This window comes from Apium graveolens, unplaced genomic scaffold (genome assembly GCF_009905375.1).
Source record: "Apium graveolens cultivar Ventura unplaced genomic scaffold, ASM990537v1 ctg3173, whole genome shotgun sequence".
NCBI classification, from domain to species: domain Eukaryota; kingdom Viridiplantae; phylum Streptophyta; class Magnoliopsida; order Apiales; family Apiaceae; genus Apium; species Apium graveolens.
Window position 1 is genome coordinate 28,944 of NW_027417973.1, and position 10,974 is coordinate 39,917.

A 10,974-nucleotide genomic window follows, 5' to 3' on the forward strand; every position below is an offset into this window, starting at 1 on the left:
CATAATTGATTCAAGAAAAAAGTGGGACCCATATGCCACGTCATCAGGGTGGGCCCACATGTCATATCAGTATAGAGACTGCAAGTCATGTCAACATTTTTGGACCCACAAATGCCACGTCAATGCCATGTCATCATGCCACGTCATCACAGTATGGGGCCCATATTGGGTCCCATTTTTTAAAAAACTTTATGCCATTCTAAGGTAACATATTTTTAAGTTACAATAGACATGTTTTATGTTACCTAAGGGGTCTAGGGTAACATAAATATACATGTTACAGTAGCGGGATCATATGTTACCTTAGACCCCTAAGGCAACATTGAAAAACCTATCTTTAAAAAAATGTTACCTTAGCTTAAAAGTGTGGCAAGAGCAACATATTTACCCCCTAATGTAATGTTTTTTTAATTTTATAGTAGGCATTTTATGGTGTAATGAAACGTACTTAGTTTTCAAAAAATTTACCACCAATCTTAACCATTTCTAATACTCTATCACTACAACCTTTGCATGTAAGTTCTTGAGTAAGTTTTTCAAAACCCTCTTTTTGATTATATCCAAGAAAAATACAATTTCTTGGTGTATGTTCATAAGGGTGTGCAATATATTAGTCAATATCGATGATGTGAATTAGAGGTTGAAAACTCGAAGGGAGACCCGTGAATGGGCACCCTCGAGTTCGACCACCACCAGCCATGACCAAATGGGAGCCGGTGGGTTTGTAAAAAATTTAATTTTTGAATTGATTTTGTGTAAATAGGATGAGATATGGAGTGCATGTTACTTGTTTAGGTTGCTTGAGTTCTTGGTTTTTAAATCAAGTTTTATGCCTAAAAGTTTGGATATAATGACTATTGGTAGTTGTTATTTGATTAGTTGAATAAAGTGTTAATGCATGTCACTAAATCTTGATGCATGTTATCAAAAATGGATGCATGTTGATTTCCTAAGTTTCATTCGGTGTTTTTGTTCGATTTTTTGATAAAAATGCAAGGGAATGATTTTTAAAGGTAATTGATGTTTAGAAGTATGCATGTAAGTGTTAAGTGGATGCATATTGATTATGTTTGATTTTTTCATATTGTTTTGGTTTGAATTTTTTATTAATTAAAGGGGGAAAGAGTTGCTTATCAGGGGTAATTGATGTTCAAGTGATATAAGAATAATCGGATTGAGATTTTATAAAAACTAAGGATTTTTGCATGTTAGAATTGTGAGTTGGGTCGAATTAGGGAACATTTTAGTTCGATTTTTTTATGAAAATGGTGAAAAGGAATGGTTTTAAGGATGATAAGGATTAACTCATAATTTGGATCATTAAAAAAATATGCATCATAGTTTGTTAAGAAGATTATGTGTTATTTGGATTGAATATGCTAAATTCGAATTGCATGCGAAGTGGTATATGTTTATCATTAAGATGATCACAAGAATTTTTATTCGGTTTTAAAAGAACTAAGGATTGGAGTCTTGTATTGTAGTTTGATTTGTAATGTTAAGTCAATAGTTGTTAATCGTATGAATGGAGATTCTTGGCTTGTGTTAAAAGTCAAGTGTTAAAAAATGATTATAATATTAGATTATGATTGACTGATATGGCTGATTATATTAGAAGGGTAAGAGTAATTACAAGTACGTCATGTCCGACTCTCGACGAGTTAGTGAATAGGTTGTTTATGTTATTGAGTTATTCGAATCGGTGATTATTTGCTAAATTTGTAGTATCGAGATATAAAAAGTATAAAGCTATATCTTATTATGTATTATGTGTTATGCGTGTGTACATGAGATAAGTGTTTATCGCGTTCGGGGTAGAAGTTAGACGTTAGCCTAAACGTCCGGAATTGATCAAGTCCCTAATTAGGGTTTTGTTTGGATTGTAAATTTGGATAGCAAAGGCATTCAGGCTAGTAAAGGGAAAGAAATCTTAGGTGGCTGTGCTATATAGTTACTTGTTGTGCGTCTTTGCTCATTTATTTACTTTGATCTAACCATGGAAGATAAGCAAGAGATGGCCAGGCATAGGCGCATCGCTCGCAAGAGCGTACCTATCGTGTTGAGGGATTTCATATGCCAGATCAGGTAGTTGTTGTGTGAGCAAGCGATGGGGGAGAAGTAAATTAGCTAAATCAGATACTTTTGGGTTATCTGTCGTTCTAAGTCGAAATCGAATAATATGAATTTTTTTCTGATTTTGGGTTGTAATAATATTATCTTCTGGTTGGTAGTTGTAATCTTGTCTCATACTTTATCCTGTTGGGATCCTGTTAGTATCAGGGTTTATTATATTTCTTCTATTATGGTATTAGTATATTGGTGTGTGGGTCCTCATTTCCTAACCCTGAGATTGAAAGCATCACACCGTAATATGAACCACACAAAACAATAGTTTACAGAAACCGTTGTGCTAAATCCAAAATTTTATGTTTTTTAACAACGGTTCATAAAACCGTTGTATGAAATCTGGCTGAGATAGTGGTTATTTGTGGGAAACAAAAACCCGTTGTCTGTTATTTTAGGATAACGGTTCTTTTGTCAATTGTTGTCTAATTAGTGTTGTTTGAAGCTGTTTTTCTTATACTGTCATAAGTATGAACCTTTACACAATTAGAAATTTTAGTAATCTTTTTATATCTGCAAAACAAATAATAAGTTATTTGCTTCACAAGAAAAATAATAAGTTATTCTATGCATATATAGTAACTAATAACTGACAATTTTTGCATTGGTGCATGTGACAATTAAATATTCATATTTTGTTTCAATAAGTATTTTTCTTTTTTAGGATTTGAATAAGTATTTAAATTGTACATTAATAATAATTTTAGTAAATTCCATGCAAAAGAAATAAATTATTCAATATTGTTGTAGATACAAGTACTAACAACAAGCAACTAGCAAGTAACTAAGATCAAGCACCTGAAATACTGATCAAGGACCAGAGACAAGTGACATACAACTCATCTCTCCTCTACTCCTCTGTTATTTACTTTAACTGAATTCTGTTACAGAAAGGTTCTAGAAGCTAGTCTAATCTCTATACACAAAAATAATCAGTTTGTATCTTTTATTCTCTGAGCTTGAATAAACAATTTTACTTTCACATTTGTGATATGGTATCAGAGACATCATAATCTTTGTGCCTATCTAAGTAAATGCATTCATATGCTTCCGCTTTATGAGCTCCATCAGCATTAATGGTGACATCGTCCTCTACACCTGCAGATCTATTTATTGATAATAATCATCTATAATATCTCAGTGCAAGATCTAAGTGCAAGATATTCACAGAAAAATGTGCCACGTCTATTCAACAACGGGAAAGAACTAGCATCATTGACTCAAGGTAACAAATCTGTTACCTCCTATTTCACAAATGTTCGAGGTTTAATGAATGAATTGAAAATTTTGGTTCCAATTCCTAGATGCCCTTGTAATCTTACTACCTGCACATGTGGTATAAATATGAGATTAATTCGGTATGAACAACATATGAAGCTTAGTCAATTTTGTATTTTTACAACCACTCGAGGTTAAATTATGTTAATATGTCATTTGCCTGATATCAGTCAAGCTTATGCCATGCTCTTGTAAGATAAAAATCAACATAGTTCTGTTACTTTTATGACATATCTCTTGAGTCAGTTTCTACCAATGCACGATTTGGATCGTAATTTCAATCTAAGAACAAAATTGTTTCAAATAAGAAGGATGATAAGAAACTCAATGATGTTGTTTGTGATTACTGTCATCTCACTGGACATGTGAGAGAAGTGCTTTGGTCTCCACGGCTACCCTGACTGGCACATGTTATATGGTCAACCCAAACCAAAACCTAGACCTGGAAACAACGAGAAGATTGGTGATAATATGATAAATTCTGTTACAAAATCAGACTCTTCACAGCCTGATGATGGTAGTATTTCTGGTGGTAATCAAGTATGCACTAATAATTTGTCAGATGCTCGGTGTCATCAAATTATACAGATGTTGCAAGGTAAATTAAAACTACTTCCATAACTCCTTGGTTGAAAACTATTGCTAATCATGTGGCAGGTATTCCTCACCATACTACTAATTATGTCATGTATGCATCACCAGTTCAATTTACACAACCTGAAAATGTTTGGATACTTGATTCTGGAGCCACTATTCATATAACACCATACTTACATCTTGATCATAATTTCAAACCTGTTAATTATGAATTGCATTTGCCAAATAGAGAAATTTCTATAATTACTCATATTGGTCAAATTTAATTAAGTTCAGATATCTTGCTTCAAGATGTGTTAGTTGTGCCTAAATTTCAATGTAATTTATTGTTCAGTCCATAACTAACAAGTACCTTTGCTATCAAAATTGTGTTTTCTCCTTTTAAATGTATCTTTCAGGACCCTGGTTTGATGATGGAGAAAGAGATTGGTAATCTGATAGATGGTCTATATAAACTTCATACAAATAAATTGCAAACTGCTTCTATGACATTTGTTCATTCTTCCCATAGTATTATCAAGTCTGATATCAACTAGAATTGGAGATTAGGGCATCCTTCTCATCCAGTCTTGAGTCATATTATGAGTATATATGTTCCCCTACAAATGTAAATACTCATTGTGATATTTGTCATTTTTCCAAACAAGTTAGACTACCCATTCTTGTTAGAGATTCTAAGAGTACTAGTGCATTTGATATTGTTCAATGTGATGTATGGGGACCTTACAAAAATTCTACACTTGACAATTGTACTCTTTTTCTTACTATAATAGATGACTTCACCAAATGCACTTGGGTTTACTTAATGTCCACAAAAATACAAGTGTTTAGTTTGATTAAAAATTTCATTGCTTATGTTTCCGCCAATTCAAAACTTATGTTCAAATTCGTAGGTCTGATAATGGGACAGAATTCACAAATTCTTACTTAACATCATATCTACAAACCATTGGAATTGTTCAACAGTTTAGTTGCTCTTATACTCAAAAAAATGGAGGAGTTGAGAGAAAACATCAACACTTGTTAAATGTGGTAGGTCCTTAAGGTTTCAGTTCAATTTGCCTATCTCCTTCTGGGTTGATTATGTGTTAACAGCCACATATCTTATTAATATGTTGCCTTCTCACTTCAAGTCACCATATAAACTATTATTTCACAATTTACCAAATTATATTGCCCTAATAACATTTGGATGTATGTTCTACATCTCTAATCTTTATTCTCCTTTTGATAAATTTTCCTCAAGAGCACTTAAATATGTTTTTTTAGGATATCCTTTTAATAAGAAAGGATACATGGTCATGGACCTTATAAAGGTATGTAAAATTCAATTAATATTGTTATTAATTGAATTATTTTATTTTATTCATAATAAAAAACCGTTCATCCGTTTAATACGAAACAAAAGCATCTAGACTCATAAAAATATTCTGCTTTTATTAAAAATACTTTCGAGAAATAAAATCTTTCATTTTGAAAGGTCGCTTGATTTTATAAACATTTCTATGTCGCGTAACTATCAAAGAGTTGTATTTAATTTTTTTTTAATTTTAAATGTACTCAGTCGAGTGTTGTAATAAACTGAGTTATATGTTATATGAATTATGTGATTCATGGAATAGGGGTTATATATTTTTAAAAAAATTCGGTAATCCAACCTTACCGATGATTAGACATATTGATTTTCGATATGTATGTAAAATATTGGATTTTTCAAAACTAAGCTCATATGTTTTTGTAATAAATCTATAAAATAAAATGTTCAATTCCTGCCAGTATTGGTTGGAAATGACCAAAGCAAAGTAAAATGTGCATTTCGTGTTTTTTACTGATCGTTTGTCACATTTTGTTGAACAAACTGTAAAGACATAAAGATGTATTCATTTCAGTAGTGAAATTCAATAACATTAGTTGATTATATTTACATTCTCGTATTTCTCTTATATTTAGATAAATTATAATTATTTTTAAAAAAATAATAAATATCGAAATGTTTCGATAAAATATAACTTCAAAAGTGAAAAGTCATTTTATAGCGAAAGGAAATTAGGAAAAATAGAACTTGAAGATGATTAGTCTAAACCTTTTAAACATCTATTAATTATTGTAATTATTATTTCTAATATTGAATAATTGTTATGAAGATGTAATTTTAACTCTTATATTATAATAATGACATGTTCACGGATTGTGCTTTATGGGGAATTTTTCAATTTTAGTTATTGTTGTATGCTTATAATGTAGATATTATTTATGTACAATTTGTTCTACATTTATTTCAATAGAATATAATTTTTTTTTAAAGGTCCAACATTTCCTACCACATTCAAGCTATTTCCTACCATATTCAAGCTATTATCTACCGCATTCAAGCTAAACGGTAGTAGGAAATGACTAGTACGAAATGTCCATTTTCATGGCTTCTAGCATAAAACCTACCAATTCTGGTAGGTAAAAGGTCCTGACTGTGTAAATTGCCACGTGGTAGGAAACATCCCTGGGTCCCACAAGACAACTCATCAAATGTGTCCCCAATTGTGTGATGTGGCAGCTGACGTGGCAGGTGATGTGGCCGACCATGCGGCATGCCATATGGGTAGCCACTTGTCAAGTGGGGGCCATTTGAGATACAAGAACTAATTCCTATCAAGGAGCAATTCCGACCTGAGCAATTTCTATCAAGCTCGTTGCTAGGAATTGACCCCTTTTCCTATCAGATTTGCGCCATTTCCTACCAAAACGCTGGTAGGAAATTATCATTTTTCTTGTAGTGAAACAGTTAAAATAATTAATAGGCAAATCAACGATAAATTACAAATATTTTAGCAATCAAATTGTTATGGAAACACCACAAATAAATTTGGATAACATTTAGAAACTATCTTATATATATACATGTAAGTATAATTGCATAGATGAGAAGACTATTTCGGGGAAGCCTAACCAAGTAACTTGATAATCACAATCGAAATGAGAATATACCGAAAAACATTAGGCCAACTATTAATACATAAAAAATTTCCTTCCATTAAAATTAATAAAATATTATCAACTTCTATTGGGCCGATTATTAATATTAAATTAATTCATCATTAATCATAAGATTATAAAAAGTGAAATATTAAATTATATCACCGTTCGGTAGAAAATAAATTAAATCCTACAAATTGAACTTTAAAATTTAGTTTACAAAGAAAATATATAAATCTTCCGTTAGGACAATTTATGTAATAATTTTTACATACAATTACGTGATTTACCATTCTTATAAAAAATTAAAGTAAACAAATTTTGATGTTCCCTCTAAAACTTTAATAATCAAGAAATCACTATATTCATTAGCCCTTAAACTAAATTTAAAATTAACATTCATAAGGGACTATTATTAATTAAAGACACAAGTTTTCCTTTAAATATATATTAAATATAAATAATATAAACTAAAAGAACATAATTTTAGTAAATTTAATTTATAATAATAAAATTAACAATCACATTAACATGTTATAGACATAAGAACTCGTTTTATGTGACGACGGTACATACAATATTATACATTTAAAATATTATAATCGAGATATGTACGAGGCTTTTAAGATATAGTATAAATAGTTTCTGCACTAGATCATGTGCATATTGTTATTAAACTAAATGGTAATAAAATATAAAAACTTGATGAAGTGACAACAATTCATAATTCATGGGTGGTACAAGTCAAATCAAGCAACTATATTGCATATCATGTGCCTCCAGAATAGTAGTAATATGATAATTAAAATTTATACATGAGATCCAAGTTTGTTGAGGGGATCTAACGAGGATCGTGTTAGTGTTTGTGCCCTAGAGACAAGACTATGATGTTTTAGTTAAAGACATTTGGATTATTAATGTTTTTGTTCTATTGATTATTCCCTTTATAATTTATTAATTCTTAATTTACTGCGATATAAATGTTAGATTAATAAATGTCCTTGGAATATGATATGCAATTTTATATCTCTAAGTACGTGACTTAGAAATGAGATTATGAGAATAGTATCAATATTCTTAAAGGTCTCTAGTCGAGTATTATTATTAAGGGACAATAATAATGCATTAAGACTAGTGTGTTTGTTGACTAATGATCACATCTCATTGATCATAGGTATAGTCATACTAAAATCAAAGACACAGGAAGATGTATATATACATGGTGCTCGACAGACCCGATGTGAGATTTTACATGTCTGTTGTATCATAAGTAATTTCACAGTGATAATGATGTAATGATCCTTAGAGCTGAAGTCATTATATTTCTATACGAGAATTAGTATACATTGATTCCATTAAAAGTTATCTTTGACCGTGTAATGATAAAAGTGGACATTGGATATATTATGAATCGTATGAGAAATATGAATGATATAGAAGGGATTTAACCCTCCTGTTTTAGGAGTGATATTATTGGCCTCTTGTGTGAGCTAGACTACGAAATGCGTGGTCACGCTCAAATGTTGATTTGATATAATAGTCTACCCATTAATCAAGGAAACCTGGATTAAATATTTATGAGGATGACACATTACATGCATCTAGTTTAATCTATAATATGTGGATAAAAGGATTACATTCCATTATACATTATTCACGAAATGTTTAATCGATCACCGATTCAATTATTATTACTTGGGTAGATATGATGTATTACTTGATGTCGCTCATTGTTTACGATTTTAAATTAGATTTAAAATTTGGTGCCAATGTAATAATAACCTATAGGATCACAAACAAAGAATGCTTGAAGGATTATTTAATTTAAATTAGATTTAAATTAAATTAAGGTATTTTGAATTATTTATAATATTAATTAAGTTTGACTTAAATAATTAGATAAATATTGATATTCAAATTTACTAATATTAATTATGAAATTTATTTGTTAAATAATTAAGTGATACTTAATTATAATACAAATAGGAATTTCGAATTAATAATAACTCTTAATTAGTTAAGAGTTATCATTCATTTTTCTACTCTCTATATAATATCTCTTGTGTAGCTGATTTTTTGGGGGTGCAAGACTTTTACTAAAACCCTAGCCACCAAGAGAGAAGATAGAGAGAGCAAGAAGAAACGGGTTTGTGCTAGTACACATCCAATCCTTGAGTTCAAGCATTCGTGTGGATACTGATAGAGCATAGATCGCGAGAGCGGGATGCGTGGTGATTGAACAAGCTTTGGATCTCCATTAGTCAACCAATTGGTAAAGCTTCTTAAGGTAAACAATCAGATCTATGAATTAAATATATATTTTTCGCATGGATCCTGCGGTGGGTTTCAAAAATTCTAATTTTTTTTACATTTTTAATTACTGTTTCCGCTGCGTTTATGTGCTCGAAACCCAACAGATCACACATGTGAGTAATATCAAAACAGTATCTTTACGATCGCTTATGTAAAACCAGTCAAATTAAATTATATAAAAACAAATTTGATTGATCTAAAATTTTGATTCTACTCAAAGAATTAATCTTTGTGTCTGCTCTGATAACAATTGTTATACTAAATCATCTATATAAATATGACGAAATATATATACATATTTCTCTAGATCAAAACTATGAGTATAGATTAATAGTGGAAGCATACATGACTGTTATGTATGCAATTTTGTATGTTTTATATGTTGTTATATTTATATATGTGTATGTATATATATGTTTTGAATATATGATATTCATGAGAGTGGTATAATCATATGATGATTATATAATCTGTATATATACTAATATATAAATGTTTTGTGTTTGTTCTTATTATAAGAATCATATTTGATACGTTTCTGAATCGGATACAGCGGATTTGCTAAAATCTGTGTCTGGTGTCAGATTTTGGCGAACGAATATGCTCTTTAATATGTAATCGAGCCTCAAAATTATTGAAATCTGTAAGGCGTTTGACGTCGTTTAGGCCCTGTAATCTGCGATTGAATGTTATCAGATTTAATTTCAAATTTTTTGATTTTTTTCAATATTTGGTTTTTATGATTAGATAAAGATCATATAGGATGAAGGAATAACCAACCATGTTTATTTATTGCACTTTACATATATATGCGCATATGATGAATGTATGTGTAGAGTAGTTTATAAAGATGCATGCTTAATTAGATTAAGGATGTATGTATTAGATATGACACCATGTCACGATTCAAGATTTTAAAATGAAAAAACGATTATGAGATTCTCGTGTTTATGAAACAAGAAATAAAATAGAAATTTTCTTTGTTTCTGACATAGGGCAATTTTGTTGAAAGCAAGTTTATTGAACTTGTAAGGTTGTGGGTTTTAAGCGAGACTGTTGTGACTCCCTCACTACCTGAAAATCAAACCATTGACAAATATTGATCTGAAGTATCTTATTCAAGGAAAAATTGGGAATCTCTTTATGATGTGATCATGATTATTGAAGTATTGAAGTATATTGATACTTTTTGACTATTGGGTTTGACTTAACTATGTTATCACAATAGGATTGTGAACTTAGAGGCATAAAGTTTGGCGAGATTTATTAGATAAATATGAACAAATGTTGTTTCACCAAGCTATCCAAGAGTTATATAGTTGATATAATTGATAAATATTGTCTACCTAAATAATCATGTTTTAGGAGAAAAGCCAAAGCTGACCTAACGCGTGGTGAAATATGGATCTTGGCTCACTAGAAAGGATATAGAACATATTTTATCCAAATTAATAGTTAGGGATATGGATTTGATAAAAATAGTGGGAGATATATATTGTGAATATATATATGAATAATCACTTGAACATAATTTAATGATCTTTTGTAGACTAAGTCATTTTATGCATTTTTATATTATAGATATCAAATGACAAATAACACAAATAACTTCTCTATGTAATATTCCTTGAGAAGGACAAGCTGACATGAAATAATTTCCTCGATTGACATGGGAACTTGAGGGTTGTCCTC